The sequence below is a fragment of the Urocitellus parryii genome, chromosome 2 (genome assembly GCF_045843805.1).
Source record: "Urocitellus parryii isolate mUroPar1 chromosome 2, mUroPar1.hap1, whole genome shotgun sequence".
NCBI classification, from domain to species: domain Eukaryota; kingdom Metazoa; phylum Chordata; class Mammalia; order Rodentia; family Sciuridae; genus Urocitellus; species Urocitellus parryii.
Window position 1 is genome coordinate 61,960,360 of NC_135532.1, and position 20,945 is coordinate 61,981,304.

Genomic DNA, 20,945 nt, shown 5'->3' on the forward strand with positions numbered 1-20,945 from the left:
ACCTAAATACCAAAAACTATATATAAATTATCGTGCCACAAATACTTTATTAGATAGTAAACACCCAAAAGAGTATGAATAAATGGTCTCATGTATTGAGAGAAATTATTTCTAAAGGCCATCTAATTGGTATAGATAGAGTTATAAATAAGAAAGAATACAGGGGTTAACTTTCTATTGCCTTGGGAATTGGTGGTGGGGGGGGAAGCTTCAAAATGATCAAAGTAATTCCAGAAGATTACACACAAAAAAAAAACACTGAAAACTAGTGACTTGTGACATCTGGAAGAACTGGCATAACTTGAAGACAGAGGAAGTGAGAGACTTACTTGTCACCATATACTCTTTCAACTTTTCTAACATTTTAAACCATGTATGTATTTATAAGAAGAAATAATTAAAGATTAAATGATTGAAACTTGAAGAGTGTGTGAGTATCTAGACTAATACTATAGGAAGTTAAAATCTCAAGCAAACTATCCTAGGTGGTAAATGGATTAGATAAACCTTGGCTTTAAATCAAAGTGGCATTTATAATTTCTCTTTAATTGAATGACATAAATTAATAATTTTTGACTGCACATAATCTTATTACCAAGTATTTTAATAACTTTTCTTTTGATGCAACTTTAGTCCTTTGGTATTAAAATTTTAAAGTCTGGTCTTAATTTTAAAGACTGGTCTCAATTTTGCATTTATATTTAAATAATATTTATATCTCCTTGCTTATCTGATAATAACAATAATAAATGCTGTGGGAGGCTGAATTTTGGTGCCCCCCCCAAATGTCCATGTGCCAATTCCAGAACCTGTAAATATGTTACCATACATGGCAAAAGGGATTTTGCAGATGTGATTAAATTAAGAATTTGGAGATGAAAGAGTATCCTAGATTATTGTTTGGTGCATGGATTCTCATGAGTTTTATATCTTTGTTGTCAGTTATCCCCTTTGGCATTATAGAGGACATTGGTTATAAAATGCTTTTTACGCCAAATTTTACTTTATCTGATATTGATATCTCAAGAGCTACTATAATTTCAACTCTTCTGAAAGTTTTAAAATGTGTCTCCTACATGCAGAATCAAGTTTCATTTTCATTTGGTCTTGAATCTGAAGATGATTTTACTTTTTATAGGTGAGGCAAACTTATTTGCATTTATTGATATAATAGATATGTCTGGCCTTAGGTTTGTCGTAGCAATCTAGGTCATGTTCCTAATGACAACTATTTTTAAGTCTTTCCACATTACTGTTTTGTGTATGTGATTTTTTTAATATTTAAGGAGACCTGTACTTTTATTTTTCTATTTACCTTTACTTATTTAGATACTATTAGTCCATAAGAAGACCAATGATAATATTGGAATGTTTCCTCGAGTCTTGTTTCCTTTTGTCACTTTGTCTCTTTTTGTTATAAGTCAATAAAATTATATTACTTAGGGTTTGTTAAATTTTATTTTATTTCCAGCATTATCAACTTTAAATAATACCTTGTGACTTTTAGATATTATAGATGAGATAATACTCCTCTTTCTCTCCCAACTCTCCCAATGCATTAGGTAATTTTATACTTGACCATAGACAAAGACTAAGAAGCAAATAATTAATTTCTAAACTGGAAGCAAACACAAGGTTGACTTTATGTCACTCTTAATCTCTTTATTTGGTGGGCATCTTTGTTCTACTATAATGTACTTAATTCTTATTGCAAATTCTTTTGCTGTTGTTTCCCTAGTTATTCCTGCTAATGAAGTTTATCTTTCAGTAACCTTCTCAATAAGGTCCTAAGGACATCCTATTTCTTCAGTTTTGTTGTGCTGAAATGTTTCTAAAATGTCCTTCAATGCCTTTCCCTCAAAATATATTTTCAACTCCTTATTTTTTTTCTTTTTCCCAATTTCTATTTCTTCTATTCCAATATTCCCATAAATTTCCACAGTGTCTGTTTTTTCTTTATTCTCTTATCAGTTCATCTTTTTCAGTAATGACTTTACCTTTTTATTCTAGTTTCCTCCCCCTCTCCCTCCCCCTCACCTTTTTTTTAACCTTTATTTTATTTTATTTTGTATGTGGTGCCTGGATCCAACCCAGTGCCTTGCTAGGCAAGCATTCTACCGTTGAGCTACAATCCCAGCCCGACTCCTGCCCCTTTCTCCTCCTCTTCTTTATCCTTCTTCTCCAGAGTTGCTGGGATCACAGCATCCAGCATAGTACCCAGCTAGTTTCTTTACCTTTAAGGGACCTAGGTTTAAACTCAAATATTGAAAGACACTTAACTCGCATTACTCACTAAACTGATATAAAGCCATGACATCTGGAATCAAAAGCTAGATTGAATCACAAGGTGAGACGATAGCATTCTGCAGGAAAGGTAGAGTTCTGACTGCATGGGAAAGACAACAGGGACTTCTCAGACCTCCTCCTGTGTCACTGTCAGCTTTCAAGCTCTTCCAGTTCAGTTTTTCCCAGTACCTCAAGGCAGGACAGCAAATACTATTTCTGAGATTATCCTATGGGATAGGAGCTGAAAAAGTTCTTCTTTCTTTTTTCTACATGTTGTTCCCATCTCTGTATCTCATCCCTCATTGCCTCTCTTTGAAGTAATATCTACTAAGGTTGCATTTGATTCAAACACAGATCTCGCCTATTACATATTGATAAGGTACTTAATACTAATTAGTGCTTATTGAAAGTTATTTTAAAATATTGACTTATTCAGAGGAAAAACAAATTATATGTAAATTCAATCAACAAATTAGGGAAAGTTTCATCCAATAGTTTATTGTTATCTCCAATCTGGAAAGGTAGCAACAAACATACTTTGTGGTTTGCACAGTTTTTGTTATTATAATCATTTTCTCCTTCAGCCAGATTTGTGGCTTATAAAAATAACCAAATATTTGCTTGAAAACTGTTATAATGAAAATATGTAGCCTGCTGCAGTAAGATTCATGGTCATGATAATATTAAAAGCATTTGTTCACATTTGGAATGTAGAGGAATGCTTTAAATTTACAATTTTGCATAAATTATTTATATGTTAAGACCATGATGTAACTACTATAACATTTTTTAGAAGCAATGCAGAAGTCTTTTTACATTTTGGTGGCATTAGATATAGTTTTTTTAGAAAGTTGTATTTTTTGTTGTTTGAGTAGCAGTTAGCTATTTCCACTCCAAAAGATGGAACCAAAGCTTTGTGAACATTTATTAAAACAGCAAGTGAAGCTATGAAAGAAGTGTCACATTGCCAAGTATTCATCTCACAAATTAAATTCTACAACTTAGCAGGTGTTTTAAGACTCCTTCAGAAATCTAAAATCAGCTTATTTCATTTCTCTGTGGATTAACAGAGACACAGGTTCACTGCTACATTCACTTACATGGATTCTATTTGCATATTTCTTAGGATTGGCGGTTGGGAAAATATTTGCTAACTCTCCCTCAGCACAGTTTATAATAGTCACATTCAGATGGTTGATTCTTCAATGCCTTAACTATTAATTTCTACCATTTGTCTCTGGAGTCTGTTTATAAGACTGAAGAATCCAAAAGTTTAAAGCTCACATTCTGTATATTTTTGACCATTTTAATACCTTATATTATTGAACATACTGCCACTATACTACCCAAAACAGAAAACTTCAATATTCACGTAGTTTGCTTATAGTTTAGAAAATGACAGTAGTAACATAGTCATTCAATGGTTCTGTGAATGATTGATTCCTGATTGCCTCACAGATTCCAAAATCTATGAATTCTTAAACCCCTTCTATAAAATGGTGTATTGTTTGTATATAACCTAGACATCTCTTCCCATATACTTTAAATCATCTCTACATTACTTAAAGTATCTTTTATATTGTACTTGCTATGTAAATAATTATTATATTGTATCATTTAGGGGGAAATGACAAGAAAATTATCTGTACATGTTCAGTATGGACAATATTTTAAAATTATTTTTGGTTCAAAGTTGGTTGAATTCACAAATGTGGAACCTGAAGATAGAGTAATTGGCACTGTCAGGTCTCTAAGATTGTAGTGGTGAGCTAAGGCAAATCTGATACGCAAAAGAGCTACCATCAGTGGTCATTTCATATGTGCAGAATGAGAACTGCTTTATTGCCTTTATTGATTCTGATGTTACTGACATAAGATTAATTTCACAAAAGCATCATTTTCCTTGCACAAAAATTTTCAATATTTCTGTGCTCTTTGAAAAATATTAGTTAAGACTCATCACTCACAGACTTCTTCAACTTAGCCCCCAAATTCTTCTTAAATTACTTCTCAAAAGATTTTCTCCTTTTCCAGATCAACCAGTCTATTTATTTATTGTCTCTTAAGCAAGATGGGACCTCTCTGTTCACATGTACCAATGCATCTTCCTTGCCTCTTTGGATTATCTAAGTCCTTATTTTCTCTTCAGATGTAACCTAAATCACAGTACAATGAAGTCCTCCTTAGCTATCCTACTAGCTTTCATATCTTCTCCCTTAAATCTTTTTAGCATCTCTTATTACATGTTAGCTTGTACTTTCTTTATTTTCCATGTATACATTCTCTCTAATTAAAGTGCAAAACTTTGAAGTCAGAGATGCTATTTCATACACAGAATTATTAGCACCCCAGTATCCAGGACACAGTAGTCCTGTGTGTTAATATTGGAAGTTAAGCAATTTTCCTAGGCTTCCTCTAGAAATAGAATACAAAATAATGGCTAGCTCAAAGCCCTGAGGATTTACAATTATATCTAAGATTTCACTTGTCCTACCCACTTTCTCTTCTCCCTTCTCCTGACTTTATTTGTGGACTCCATACCTACTCTTTGTGGAATTGTCAATTATAATGCAATATTTGACAAGATGGGCCAGTACACAACCTTCAGATAATAGAAAATTCCAACAAAAATCTAACCTCACTCAAACTGTATGCCCAGCATGCTTTCACTCAGAGCTCTTCTCCATCTTACCACAACTATGGAGCCCAGACTAAGACTGTACCTTTTTTTCAGAGAATTGTTAGTAAAGAGGCAAAGGAATAAGGTGTGGAAAAAATCATTCATTGGCTCTTAACCCCCCCTTTTTTCCTTTCTCTCTTCTTTTGTGATTCTGTGAACCCAAGGCCTAATGTATGTTAGGCAAGCACTGGAGTTATATCTCCAGCCCTAGCTCTTAACTCTTTCCCATGAAAGAGGCACATATGTACTGGCAGAAAGCCCATCAATGAAATACAATTGTGAGCCCAGAAGTAAAATTTACATCACCAGTCAATTGATTTTTGAAAAGGGGGCTAAGATAGTTTAATAAGGAAAGAAATCTTTCCATCAATTGACGTTGGGATAACTAGATACTTATATTAAAAAAAAGAAAGAATGAATTTAAACCACTATTTCACATCATATGTAAATATTAACTCAAAATGGATCATAGGCCTAGTTTTTAAAAGCTAAATGTAAAAATTAACATTGTAAAACTCTTAACAGGGGAATAAATCTTTATGACCTCAGGATTTTTTACATGTGACATGAACAACAAAGTAAAAAGTAAATTGGATTTCATTAAAAAAAATACTTTGAGTCAAAGGACACTATCAAAAAATAAGACACTTAGTGGTAGAGCACTGGCCTAGGATGCACAAGGCACTGGGTTCAATCCCCAGCACCAGAAAAAAAAAATGTAAGGCAACCAAAGAAATTATCTTATTATCTGACAAGAGAGTCAAATCCAAAATATATAAAGAATGCTTACAAATCAATAATAAAAGATACAAATGGCCAATAAGGAGGTAAAAAGATGTTCAACATCAGTCATCATTAGGGAAATGCAAATCAACATCACAATGAGACACAAAAATATAGCTAAATTTAAAAGAGAAAACAAGTAGTGCTGGTGGAGAAGAGGGATCCCTTAAATATTGCTGGTGGAGACAAAAAATGATATAAGTGCTTTGGAAAATGCTTCATTGGCAGTTTTCTCAAATGAGCCTAGAATCTTACCAGTGACTTAAGAAAAACTGCTATCATATGACCCACCAATTATATTCCTGGGATATAAAGAAGAGAATTGAAAAATATGTGACCATACAAAAACCTCTTTATAAATGTTTATAGCAGTATTCATTAGAACAAACTCTTAAGTAGAAACAATCCAAATGTCCATGAATTGATGAGGAGATTAACCCAATGTAGTGCATCCAAATGTTGGAAGGTTGTTTAATCATAGAAAGGCATGAAATACTGACAAATGATAAAACATAGATGTACCTTGAAACATGAAAGAAGCTAGTAACTGTCAGATCAGGCAAGGCAGGCAGTGACCAAAGGAGGCAGATTTTAAAAGGGCCGACAACTGATGCTTTATTTGAGATATCACTCCTGGGCAGAACTCCATTAGATGGACAGAATGGAAAGGAGAAGGGTCTGAGGAGAAACCCTATGGAAGCTTGACTGGACTGGACTTTTATGGGGCTTACAGCAGGAAGGGAAGGGCTTGGAATAGGAAAAGGTGCTTTTAGAGTCCCTTGTTCCCTTGGAGTTGGTCAGGGGAGTTGGCTGAACTCCAGGATTGGTCAGGGGTCCTGCTGATTGACAGGCTTTACTCAGGAGATCTCGCTGATTGACAGGCGATTGATGTCCCCCCCCCCCCCCCCCCCCGGCTGCTTTGTTCTTAAGTCACCACCACTGACCTAACAGTAACAAAAAAACTCCACATGTCATAAAAATTATCAAGAATAGGTAAACTCATACAGAAAATAGATTAGTAATGGCCAGGGAATGATAAGAAGGAGATATGGCTAGTGACTGCCATGAGTATGGGATTTCCTTGGGGAAATAAAAATGTTCTGGAACTAGCAATGATGGCTGCATAACTGTGTGATTGTTTACTGAATCTTTACTGAATCATATGATTTAAGAGGTGGATTTTATGGCATGTAAATTATAGCTCAATACAGCCATTTTTTTTAAAGGCTATTATTACACCTATTATTTCTGTTTACTTTCATTGGTCAAAGTCACATGGCTACAAGTTACTCTAATGGGACAGGGAAGTACAATTTTTCCATGTGCCTGAAAGGACAGTGGAAATATTTGGTGAGCAACACTAATTACTACAACAGGGACTCTCAGTTTTAGCCACATAAAAGGACATGAGTCTCAGGGCAGACTAACTGTAGTACTACACCCTCCAGGATGCAAATATTGGTCTAGTAAGAGGGCATGTAAGGGGCTGGGGATGTGGCTCAAGCGGTATCATGCTCGCCTGACATGCTTGCGGCCCGGGTTCTATCCTCAGCACCACATACAAACAAAGATGTTGTGTCCGCCGATAACTAAAATAAATATTTAAAAAAAAATTCTCTCTCTCTCTTTAAAAAAAAAAAAATAGGGCATGTAACATAACCCAGCCAACAAGCCCTTCTACAGAACTAATGTATGTTACAGGTGGAAAAATGTTGTAATTTAGTAATAAGATGAGAATCTGGGATTATTGCAAAACATCTTACTGACCTTATAGAGAAAGCTTGCATCCAGCTGTGACTGTTCAACCCTAAGATGCAGAAGAAATTCTGATTAATAAGCCATTAGCAGCAAAATGGAATTCTAACCTTACAATTCTTGGGCCAGCAGATATTGCATTTATTTCCAGAGAAATCGTTAACAGTATTTTGTCCAGAGTAGTGACTGAATTATGGGTCTTGAACTGTCCTTTGACAATTTTGTGTGGATATGCTTTATTTTTATAGTGTTTTGCATACTTAACATTCAAGATGTTCTTTCTATAGACCAGATTTTCAATCCCTCCAGTTACTCATATTTTGAGGTAGATATTTATATTATCTCCATTTTACAAGTGAGGAAATTTATGATCTTAAAATGGTGTCTGCATGCTCACAAAAGATTGCCAGTAGTACAATAGCCTTTCTTATCTGTAATTGTTTTCCATAGTTTCAGTCACCCAGAGTCAAATGCAGTTTGAAAATATTAAATAAAAAATTCCAGAAATAAACCATTCACAAGTTTTAAACGGGGACCGGTATGAGTAGTGTGATAAAATCTCACATAGTCACTCAGTGTCCTATCAGGGACACAAATTATCCCCTTTTCTCCTATATCCATGCTGTATACACTACCCACCCATTGGTCACATAATCCCCATCTTGGTTATGAGGTCAATTGTCCTATTGTGGTATGTAAGTTCAAATAACCCTTATGGAGGTGACCTGAGGTTATATCACAATATGTCATTCGCCTCATTTCATCTCATCACATAAACATTGCATTATCTCGATTTATCACAAGAAGTGTGAATACAATACAGAAAGATATTTTGAGAGAGTACATTCACCTAAATTTATTATAGTTATTGTTATAATTGCTATATTTTATTATTGCTGTTAATCTCCTACTATGCCTAATTGATAAAGTTTATCATAGGTATGCACATATAGGAAAAAACACATTATAATGTACGTGTGTGTGTGTGTGTGTGTGTGTGTGTGTCTCAGTACTATCTGTAATTTCACAGATTTGCTGGGGATCTTGGATATATCCCACTGATAAGGAGGGACTTACTATATTTAGTGCTATATTATTTACATCCAATGGGATAGACAGAAACTGGCCTTTTATTGTTCTCTATTTAAAAAAAAATAATTGTCACAAAAGCCTTTAATATATTTCCCTTTACATCTAATTGGCTGAAATTGGGCCCATGTTCATTTTGGAAACAAATATTGGCAAGGAAAGGACTATATTTTAGTCCATGAGACCCACTCTTGAGTCAGGGTCAGTTCTCCAAAAATGCACTGGTGTTACAGTGGTTCTCAAACTTCAGCGTGCATCAAAATCACTTGAAGGGCTTGTAAAAACACATGTTGCTTGTGCTAGACCCCATCCTCAGAGTTTCTGATTCAGTAGGTCTGGGTAGGGGATCCAGAGTCTATATTTCTAACATGGTTCTTTCTGGGTGATGCTCACTGGTGCTGTGGCAACACTGAACAAGTATCTGAGAGTACTGTTCTCAAATGAATGGCCAAAGCTGTGTCTTAGCCACAAAGGGAGAGCAGCCAGTAGAAAGGGAGGGCAAGAGAGCATAAGGAAGCTACATCCACTGTCTGAGACACCAATCCCCCAAATATAATCATCACTGCCACTAACATTCTGTTTGCTCCTCTGACAGGAAGAGACCTCAGAAAACATAACATAGTTGGGCCTCCTTTGACCTGGCCACATTCTGGAGGTATAAAAGAAGAGAATAGAATTTTGTGGCCAGCAAGAAGTCTTGACCCCTCTCCAATTCCTGTTCTAACAACTAAGTAGTCACACTTGCTTTCTCTTATCTTCTCCAACATTCACCAAGGGTCTCTCACTTGGTTCTGTGCACTTTTTTTCCCCCTGCTGATGGCCAATTCATTCTCGTTCTTTGGTATCAGTTAAAAATGTCAACTTCACAGAGAAACCACTCCAGAAGTGCCCTGCCTTGAGCAGACATCAGTCTACTTCACAGATCCTTGTTTGCTTCTTGTTTTATTGCTCATCACAATGTATAAACTTTAAAAAATTTAATAGCTGTTTCCTTTGCTAGGAGGGAACTTCATCTGGGAAGGAACCACATCCTGTTTTTCCCAAGTATGTATAAAACCATGTGGGAGACCTTTTGGTAGTTGACTTGAACCCATTTCCCTTGCCTTTTTCCTTACTAGCAGAATCCCAATTTAGTTGCAATATCAGAGGATTATTAATCTGAAGGAAGATGGGGCTAGTGAACCAGGGACAGGCGTGTGATACAATTCTGGCCATTGAGATACATCCAAAAATCTGGAAAATCTTCTGGGAGAGTTTTTATTCCCTGTGATAAAGACATGGTGAGAAGAAAATCTGCCCTGCATTTCCCTGCTTCCCACTTTAGTTGTGTGGAGTTGCAACAGCCACATTGTAGCCATGAGGGAAAGATCAGAGAATTGCAGAGAATTCAATAATGAGAACTGATCTCACTAAGCCACTACACCCATTTATTGATGACCTACAAATTGCCAAGGGAATAATAAAAAAACACTATATATATAAACCACTTTCTTGGGGCTGGGTGGTGGCTCAGTGGTAGAGTACTTGCCTAGCATGTGTGAGGCACTAGGTTTGATTCTCAGCACTGCATATAAATAAATGAATAAAATAAAGGCTCATCAACTTCTAAAAAAAATATTAAAAAATATATTAAACAACTTTCGGTGGACTTGGTTGGATGCAGCCCAGCGTGTGACTTAGCATACAGCTTGACACATACTGGCAGTACATATTCAATTAATTCTGGTATTTGTCATTTTTTAATGACAGAATAATGCATAGCTAAGATAAAATGGGAAAGGTCGAGTTAGCTATTCAGATACTTTAACCAACATAAAAACACAATTTTGTTTTTGTTAAATTTACAAAGGGATGGGGAAAAAAAAAGGAGAAAAGAAGTGGGTGCAGGGCATAAAGTATACAGACTGGCCATCTTTATTAGCCAAATTATACAAATACTCTTTCATTCTTTTACACAAAAAGATAATGAACTGGTTGTGGTGGCACATACCTGAATTCTCAAGCTACTTAAGGCAGGAGGATCACAAGTTCGAGGCCAACCTTGGCAACTTAGTAAGAACTTGTCTTAAAATAAAATAAAAAGGGATAGAAATATAGCCCAGGTGCAGAACAATTACCCTACCATGTGTTCTTTCTAGGCCTGGGTTTAAATCCAGTAACACACACACACACACACATACACACACACACGAAGACTTACTACTTTACAAAGTGTTTCATTAAAGAAACATAGCATAAAAACCGAACATGGCGGCGGGCACAGAGAGATCAAGTCTCTGACCTCTTCAGCTGCGCGGGCATGGGCATAGAGAGTCTTAAACCGTCGAAGTGCTGTTTGCTCAGTATCACTAGGCAATGCTGAGCTGATGTGGATCTGGGGCAAACATTCTGTGCCTCTCAGAACACACACCGAGCCCAGATTGGCTGAATTCAAGCTCCTGTTCGCCTGCCTCTCGAAAACAAACCTCTGTGACTCAGCACTAAACGATCCTGCTGAAACAACTGGTCGGCCCTTCTGAACCTGCAGAGGTAATACCAACTGAGCCTTCATAGGCAGTGGCCACAGGATTGAGACGGGGCTTGGGAGAGCCAGTCAGGACCCACCTGTTGCATTGGTCACCCGGCAAAGGGAACGAACTGTCGCCATTTGCATGGAATACCACCATGACAGAGAACTGACGTCACCAGAATGCGGCGGAGGAGATAACTTCATTGAAACCGGCGGCGGCAGGTGTGTAACCCCCTAGCCTTCCCTCTCCACACATCGGGGAAACCTCAAGGGCCCCTCCCAGCTCTCCCGTGAGCATGATAGGCAGACCAAGAGAATCAGGAGTGGCATGGGACCCACGGGCTGGGACCCCCAGCTACCACTCTCACCAGTGCTGACAACTGAGGTCTCTTGCACCAGCTACTGGGGGCGTGGCTACCGGAGGGCAAGCAAAATACGCTGAGGGTTCTCAGCCTCAAGCTCCACAAACTTAGGGTCTGAGGGACTGGCAAACAGGGAGACTGTGTCCAGTTGTTTAAGAAAATAGGGCTCCCGTGAGCAACAGACCTGGCGTGTAGCCAGTATTGTGGTGAGCGTCACCGGTGAGCGGGGCCTGGTTGGAGGAAAAGTGGGGAAGTGACTAGGCACTCAGGATTGGAGACCTGTTGGGGAGGAGGAGCTGTTGCACAGTGATTGGTTCCTGCATATATAGAGGAGAAGCTTGGCCCAGTGGGCACAGCTCCACCTGCTGGAAGAGAAGTTAATCGAACTCTAAGACTACATTTATTAAATATTTTTTTTATTTGGGTTTTTTTTTTTAAATTTTTTTATTTTTAAAATATTTTTAAATTTTTTAAATTATTTTTTTTAGTTTTTATTTTTTGATTATTTTTTAAAATTTTTTTGCTTTTTTATTTTCTATATTTTTCTTTTGTCTTTTAATTTCTTTTCAATTTCCTTATTCCCGCTTCCTTGAATTCTACCCATTTACTCTCATTCTCTTTAGTGACTTCTTCCCTTCCCGTCTAATACCTTTCCTCCCAAGCATCAAATAAATTTATAGGAGTAAACAGTAACTCAGCAGTCAAACAGAATAAGAAGTAACATGAGCAGCATAAAAAAGCAAGGAAGAAAAGGAGTACAAACAATGCAGGACAGCCTAAATACTCAGGAGGACCTAGAGGCATCAGAAAAAAGGTCAAATAAAGAACTCAAGGAATACCTTAGACAGATGGAATGGAAACTTAAAGAGGATATGAGACAACAAATTCAAGCAATGAAAGAACACATTGAAAATGAATTACATAAACAGATAAAAGAAGCAAATAAGCATCTTTATCAGGAGATAGAGATTACAAAAAAAATCAAACAATAATTCTAGAAATGAAGGAAACGATAAACCAAATTAAAAACTCAAATGAGAGTATCACTAACAGAGTGGAGCAAGTAGAAGCCAGAACGTCAGATAATGAAGACGAAATATATCATCTTGAAAAGAGTCTAGCCAACTCAGAAAGGCTGGTAAAAAATCACGAGAAAAACATCCAAGAGATATGGGATGACATAGAAAAAACAAACTAGAGAGTCATCGGGATAGAGGAAGATATAGAGGTCCAAACCAAGGGAATGAGTAAACTGCTGAATGAAATAATTACAGAACACTTTCCAGAAATAAAAAAGGAAATGGATGTACAAATTGTAGATGCATGCAGGACACCGAGCATACAAAATCACAGTAGACCAAAGACAAAATACATTGTTATGAAGATATCCAATATTCAGAACAAAGAGAAAATATTAAAAGCTACAAGAGAAAGGAGGCAGATTACATTTAGGTGTAAACCAATAAGGTTAACAATGGATTTTTCATCATAGACGCTGAAAGCGAGAAGATTCTGGAACAACGTATTTCAAACACTGAACGACAATGGATGCCAACCAAGAATTCTGTATCCAGCAAAATTAAGCTTCAGGTATGACAACGAAATAAAAATCTTTCATGATAAACAAAAGTTAAAAGAATTTGCAGCCAGAAAACCAGCATTGCAAAGCATCTTGAGCAAAACACTACACGAGGAAGAAATGAAAAACAATAACCAAAACCAACAGTGGGAAGTACCTCAGTAAATACACAGGGCGGGGGAAAGCTAATCAGGGAGGAACAAACTAAATTTTTTAAAAAAAGATAAATAATCAAACATGGCTGGAAGTACAAACCATATATCAATAGTAACCCTAAACGTTAATGGCTTAAACTCTCTAATAAAGCAACATGGGCTGGTAACATGGATTAAAAAAACAAATCCAACAATATGCTGCCTCCAGGAGACACATCTGATTGGAAAAGACATACACAGGCTGAAGGTGAAAGGTTGGGAAAAAGTATACCATGCACACGGTCCTCGTAAGCAAGCAGGGGTGGCCATCCTCATATCGAATAAAATCGACTTCAAGACTAAGTTAATCAAAAGGGATAAGGAAGGACATTATATACTGTTAAACGGAACCATTCACCAATAAGACATAACAATTATCAATATTTATGCACCAAATAAGGGTGCTGTGACGTTCATAAAACAAACTCTCCTCAAGTTCAAGAATCAAATAGACCACAACACAATAATTATGGGTGACTTCAACACACCTCTCTCACCATTGGACAGATCCTCCAAACAAAAGTTGAATAAGGAAACTATAGAACTCTATATCACAATCAATAACCTAGACTTAACTGACATATTTAGAATATATCAATCATCATCAAGTGGATATACTTTTTTCTCAGTAGCACATGGATCCTTCTCAAAAATAGACCATATATTGTGCCATAGGGCAACCCTCAGTAAATATAAAGGGATGGAGATAATACCATGCATTCTATCTGATCATAATGAAATGAAACTGGAAATCAACGATAAAAGAAGGAACGAAAAATCATACATCTCATGGAAAATGAACAATATGTTACTGAATGATCAATGGGTTACAGAAGACATAAAGGAGGAAATAAAAAAATTCTTACAGATAAATGAAAATACAGGCACAACATATCGAAATCTATGAGACACAATGAAAGCAGTTTTAAGAGGGAAATTCATCTCGCCTGGAGGTCATTCCTCAAAAAAAAAAAAAAAAAAAAAAAAAAAAACAGCAACAACAACAAATAAATGAGCTCACACTTCATCTCAAAGCCCTAGAAAAGGAAGAGCAAAACAACAGCAAATGTAGCAGAAGGCAAGAAATAATTAAAATCAGAGAGGAGATCAATGAAATTGAAACAAAAGAAACTATTGAAAAAATTGACAAAACTAAAAGTTGGTTCTTCAAAAAAATAAATAAGATCGACAGACCCTTAGCCATACTAACAAAGAGAAGAAGAGAGAGAACTCAAATTACTAACATACAGGATGAAAAAGGCAATATCACAACAGATGCTACAGAAATACAGAAGACAATTAGAAATTATTTTGAAAACCTATATTCCAATAAAATAGAAGATAGTGAAGACATCGATAAATTTCTTAGGTCATATGATTTGCCCAGACTGAGTCAGGAGGATACACACAATTTAAACAGACCAATATCAATGGGTGAAACAGAAGAAGCAATCAAAAGACTACCAACCAAGAAAAGCCCAGGACCGGATGGGTATACAGCGGAGTTTTACAAAACCTTTAAAGAAGAATTAATACCAATACTTTTCAAGTTATTTCAGGAAATAGAAAAAGAGGGAGCTCTGCCAAATTCATTCTATAAGGCCAACATCACCCTGATTCCGAAACCAGACAAAGACACCTCAAAGAAAGAAAACTACAGACCAATATCTCTAATGAACCTTGACGCAAAAATCCTCAATAAAATTCTGGCGAATCGGATACAAAGGCACATCAAAGAAATTGTGCACCATGATCAAGTAGGATTCATCCCTGGGATGCAAGGCTGGTTCAATATACGGAAATCAATAAATGTTATTCACCACATCAATAGACTTAAAGATAAGAACCATATGATCATCTCGTTAGACGCAGAAAAAGCATTCGACAAAGTACAGCATCCCTTTATGTTCAAAACACTAGAAAAACTACGGATAACAGGAACTTACCTTGACATTGTAAAAGCTATCTATGCTAAGCCTCAGGCTAGCATCATTCTGAATGGAGAAAAATTGAAGGCATTCCCTCTAAAATCTGAATCACGAAAGGGATGCCCTCTATCACCACTTCTATTCAATATAGTTCTTGAAACACTGGCCAGAGCAATTACACAAATGAAATTATAGGCATAAAAATAGGAAAAGAAAAACTTAAATTATCACTATTTGTGGAAGACATGATTCTATACCTAGAAGACCCAAAAGGGTTTACAAAGAAATGACTAGAACTAATAAATGAATTCAGCAAAGTGGCAGGATATAAAATCAACATGCATAAATCAAAGGCATTTCTTTATATCAGCGACAAAACTTCTGAAGTGAAAATTACGAAAAACACCCCATTCACAATATCCTCAAAAAAAAAAAAAATAAAATACTTGGGAATCAACCTAACAAAAGAGATGAAATATTTATACAATGAAAACTATAGAACCCTAAAGAGAGAAATAGAAGAAGATCCTAGAAGATGGAAAAATATACCCTGTTCATGGATAGGCAGAACTAACATCATCAAAATGGCGATATTACCAAAAGATCTCTATAGGTTTAATGCAATGCCAATCAAAATCCCAATGGCTATTCTTGTAGAAATAGAGAAAGCAATCATGAAATTCATATGGAAAAATAAAAGACCCAGAATAGCAAAAGCAATTCTAAGCAGGAAGTGTGAATCAGGCGGTATAGCGTTACCAGATTTCAAACTATATTACAGAGCAATGGTAATAAAAACAGCATGGTACTGGTACCAATACAGGCGGGTGGACCAATGGTACAGAATAGAGGACACAGAGACTAATCCACAAAGTTACAACTATCTTATATTTAATAAATGGGCTAAAAGCATGCAATGGAGGAAGGATAGCATCTTCAACAAATGGTGTTGGGAAAACTGGAAATCCATATGCAACAAAATGAAACTGAATCCCCTTCTCTCGCCATGCACAAAAGTTAACTCAAAATGGATCAAGGAGCTAGATATCAAATCAGAGACTCTGCGTCTGATAGAAGAAAAAGTTGGCTACGATTTATATATTGTGGGGTCGGGCTCCAAATTCCTTAATAGGACACCCATAGCACAAGAGTTAATAACAAGAATCAACAAATGGGACTTACTTAAACTGAAAAGTTTTTTCTCAGCAAGAGAATCAATAAGAGAGGTAAATAGGGACCCTACATCATGGGAACAAATTTTTACTCCTCACACTTCAGATAGAGCCCTAATATCCAGAGTATACAAAGAACTCAAAAAATTACACAATAATTTAACAAATAACCCAATTAACAAATGGGCCAAGGACCTGAACAGACACTTCTCAGTGGAGGACATACAATCAATCAACAAGTACATGAAAAAATGCTCACCATCTCTAGCAGTCAGAGAAATGCAAATCAAAACCACCCTAAGATACCATCTCACTCCAGTAAGATTGGCAGCCATTATGAAGTCAAACAACAATAAGTGCTGGAGAGGATGTGGGGAAAAGGGTACACTTGTACATTGCTGGTGGGACTGCAAATTGATGCGGCCAGTTTGGAAAGCAGTATGGAGATTCCTGGGAAAGCTGGGAATGGAACCACCATTTGACCCTGCTATTGCCCTTCTCGGACTATTCCCTGAAGACCTTAAAAGAGCATACTATAGGGATACTGCTACATCAATGTTCATAGCAGCACAATTCACAATAGCTGGACTGTGGAACCAACCTAGATGCCCTTCAACAGATGAATGGAAAAAAAATGTGGCATTTATACACAATGGAGTATTACTCTGCACTAAAAAATGACAAAATCATGGAATTTTCAGGGAAATGGATGGCATTAGAGCAGATTATGCTAAGTGAAGCTAGCCAATCCCTAAAAAACAAATGCCAAATGTCATCTTTGATATAAGGAGAGCAATTAAGAACAGAATAGGGAGGAAGAGCATGAGAAGAAGATCACCATTAAACAGGGTAGAGAGGGGGAAGGGAAAGAGAGAGAGAAGGGAAATTGCATGGTAAAAGAAGGAGGCCTTCATTGTTATACAAAATTATATACAAGAGGAAGTGAGGGGAAAGGGGGAAAAAACGAGGAGAGAAATGAGTTACAGTAGATGGGGTAGAGAGATTAGATGGGAGGAGAGGGGAGGGGAGGGGAGGAGGGATAGTAGAGGATAGGAAGGGCAGCAGAATACAACAGACACTAGTATGACAATATGTAAAAACGTGGGTGTGGAACCGATGTGAATCTGCAATATGTATACGGGGTAAAAATGGGAGTTCATAATCTGCTTGAATCAAATGTATGAAATATGATATGTCAAGAGCTTTGTAATGTTTTGAACAACTAATAATAAAAAAATAAAAATAAATAAAAATAAAAAAAGAGTTCTAAAAAAAAAAGAAATTGTAAACCATTATGCAAACAAATTGATTATATGGTTGAAGATAATTGAACTTGTCATTTCTGTTTATAGTGACAAAACTGTAAATGTAAAAATGGAAGCTAACTGATATATGGCTACATGTTGAGTACATTGAGTGCTATAATATTGAAAAAAAAGAAACATAGCATAATGTTTGAAAACATGGGATTTGAATTTTAATTCAAAGGAAGTCACTAATCTACCCTTGACTAAGTTATTTGTAAAAGTGCAAATATTTTCAACTTTATTGGTTAGTGTGATACAAAAATGAGGTAATGCATATAAAATGTTCAACGTATTTATGCCTAGCAATGGTAAACAATAGTCTTAGGATTATTATTATTGCTATTATTATTAAGCATAGTTGAAAGAAATGGAACATAAAGGTTAACATATATAGCCTTTTCCTGTAACTAAAGGACATTTAAGTAATACAAAATACCTTAGGAATATGAAGGAATGAAAGACTTTCTGATTTAGAGGATCAGACAGTGTTTCAGGAGAAAAGACATTTTCTGTAGATCCTTGAGAAAGGTTGAACTCTAAATGTAGAGATGAACAGGAAGCATTGGTGCTATAGTGGCTACAAGTGGGAGAGAAGAGAATTGGATCATAAGCTTCAATACATAGGGAAAAGGAGGGCATGTGTCTTAGTCCATTTCTGCTGCTATAACAAAATAACAAACACAGGGTAATTTGCAAATAGTAGAAATTTATTTCTCATCATTCTTAAGGCTTGGAAGTCCAAGATCTAGGTACTGGCAATTTCAGGATCTGCTGAGCATTCAGTCTGTCTTCCAAGATGGCTCTGAATGCTGCCTCCCACAGAGGGGAGGAACACTGTTTCCTTATGTGTCAGAAAGAACAGAAAGCTGAAAAGGGCATTGGGTGAATCTTTCAATCTCTTTTTAAAATTCCAATTATGAGAACTGTGCCTTCATGATTTAATAACTTTCCAAAGGCCTCACCTCTTAATATCCCACTGGCAATTAAGTTTCAGTCTATGAATTTGGGGTGACACATTCAAACCATAGCAACAGGAGAGTACCAGTCATGTTTGGATTATGACTAATAGCATGGTTTGGCACCACTATAGATTTACTGAGGAAGCCCAGGGAGATGAGACAGTGAAAGTGGAAGACTAACCCATGAAGAAAGGTCTCAATAAGGAAGGCCATATAGCCTTTGGGACAGGCAATGAGGTGCAGTGAAAGGGTTTTGAAGCAGAGTAAGATAGTGAGATGACGAAAGTAGAGCAGGCACTATTAACTATCTCCCCGGCAGTCATTCCTTCTCTGATTTCATAACTTTAATAGATGATGACCATCAATTCTGACAATATAGCACAAGTCTTAGCAATGAGCCATGAGAGAAGTCTACTGTGTGCTTGGGTGGGGGTGTTTAAAAGAGAAAGATACAAGTTGAGAATCATCTTGCTACTTCCTTCTCCATCTGTTTTGCCTTGCTGAACTCATCTGTGGATTCTATTGTATACAGATGGGGATACATGAGAGCTTTGCCAGAAATCTTGGCTCCACAAGGACACATCTCATTCATGCACAGAGAATGACTAACTAGGAAGATTCAGGAAGGGTAGATTAGTGACTTCCTTTGAATTAAAATTCAAATCCCATGTTTTCAAACATTATGCTAAAAAACCAGTTCAATTATCAAAAACCCAGGAAGACTGGATTTTTTTTAATTGAACTGTTCAATCATCAAAAACCCAGGAAGACTGGATTTTTGGTAATTGAACTGTTCAATCAATTCTGGGTCCACCGCCTCTGGATGGCTAAATAAAAGGCAGATACTTTATAATCAAAGTCTCAATTGGTCATGTTTTCTGTTACTTGTGGATACTACCTTCTAACTAATGCTGAGAAAGATGTTTCAAGAAGGTTTGTAAGGCATCAATAGCAATGGATTAAAGAAATTAAAAATATTATTGGGTTCCCTGCAGCCTTCGCAGCATCCTTCAGCTGCACTCAAGGAGCACTCCCTGGTCCAAGTGGGCAACATGCCAGTGTTTTCAGGGATGTCCTTACCTCCATCCCAGAAGACAGGGAAGAGATAAGTTAGCTCCTCCATCAGATGGGGAAGCACAGTTCAATGGATACAAAATACAAAGATAACTTATTTGCATGTGAGCAAAGCAGACGCCACCCTACATAAGAAGAAGCCTGGCAGTGATAGGCCAGTACAGAATGATCCTTTTTATTGATTACAGCTGATCCAGATCATCCAGTTCCTCCATCCTGCAGGCTCTGTACTGCATATACAGCATGCTGGAGAGGGTGGCCATCAACCTCTTCCTCTACCTTCACAAGAAGGAGTTCTGAAGCATCTAAACCTACACAGCCCCTTTTGTTTACCACATCAAGTTGATTACTGCAAGAAGACATTGGAGCCATCCTGAATTACCCGGGCTAAGTACCTGAGTTGGGGGCTATGCATAAACTCAAGGAACTGGTGGAGACCCACTAGGAGAAGGTGGTCTCCTTTGAGCTCTTTCTGGTCAAGGTTGAGTGTCAGCAGTTGCAAATCCACTCTCAAATCAAGAGCAAAGGCTGCTCGGAGCTGGAAGTTGAGCTGTATACTTGAGCAGCACAGAGGACATGCAGGACTGTTCAGATGGCTGTGGTGGCCGAGGGCAGGAAGCTCCTGATCATGTCAATGACCTGTGCTGTACTCCAGAAGTCCACCAGTGAGTGGGTAGCTAAGGACTACTACTAGCCTCATGTTGCCAAGCTCTCTAGGTCAGTGGATGGCTGTAAGACTACTAAGAGAATAGGAAGCTACCCTAAAAGGCCTCATTGAGCTTACGAAAGGAGGCAGTGGCCACATACTTGTTGGAATGACCTGAAGGATGAGATCATCCACTCTTTCTCTTCACTCCTTACCTTGTCCACTTCCCCAGATGACCTTGCAGTAACTTCCTCCAACAATGGCTCCACCCCTGCTGCCCAGCACATGCTTTCCACTCAGGAAGACATGGATCTGTAGATGATTCAGAACCCAGGGCCAGTCCTACAGGCAGGATGCTCTGCAGCTGGATGTATGCCACATTGAAATGATGCCCACCTTGAAGCCCAACCCCTCTACCTATGGCCACCTCCCACAGTGGCTTCTGCAATTGTCCACGTGCTATGAACATTTTCACCCAGAGTTCAAAAGTTTCCTGTGATGCCTGTGTCAGTGCCTACCATTATGACCCCTGATGCAAAAAGTGAGCTGCACAAATTTGTGCCCAACAAGGAGTTGAACTACAAGGTCACCCAGGAATGGACACCTCCTTGCACCTTCCTGC

At 37.3% G+C, this 20,945-nt stretch overlaps 1 pseudogene; it reads left to right on the top strand.

Annotated features, from left to right (window-relative positions):
- LOC113178457 (spermatogenesis-associated protein 2 pseudogene) overlaps positions 1 to 20,641 on the top strand; it is a 37,007-nt pseudogene extending 16,366 nt beyond the window's left edge.
- The last annotated feature ends 304 nt before the right edge of the window (positions 20,642 to 20,945 follow it).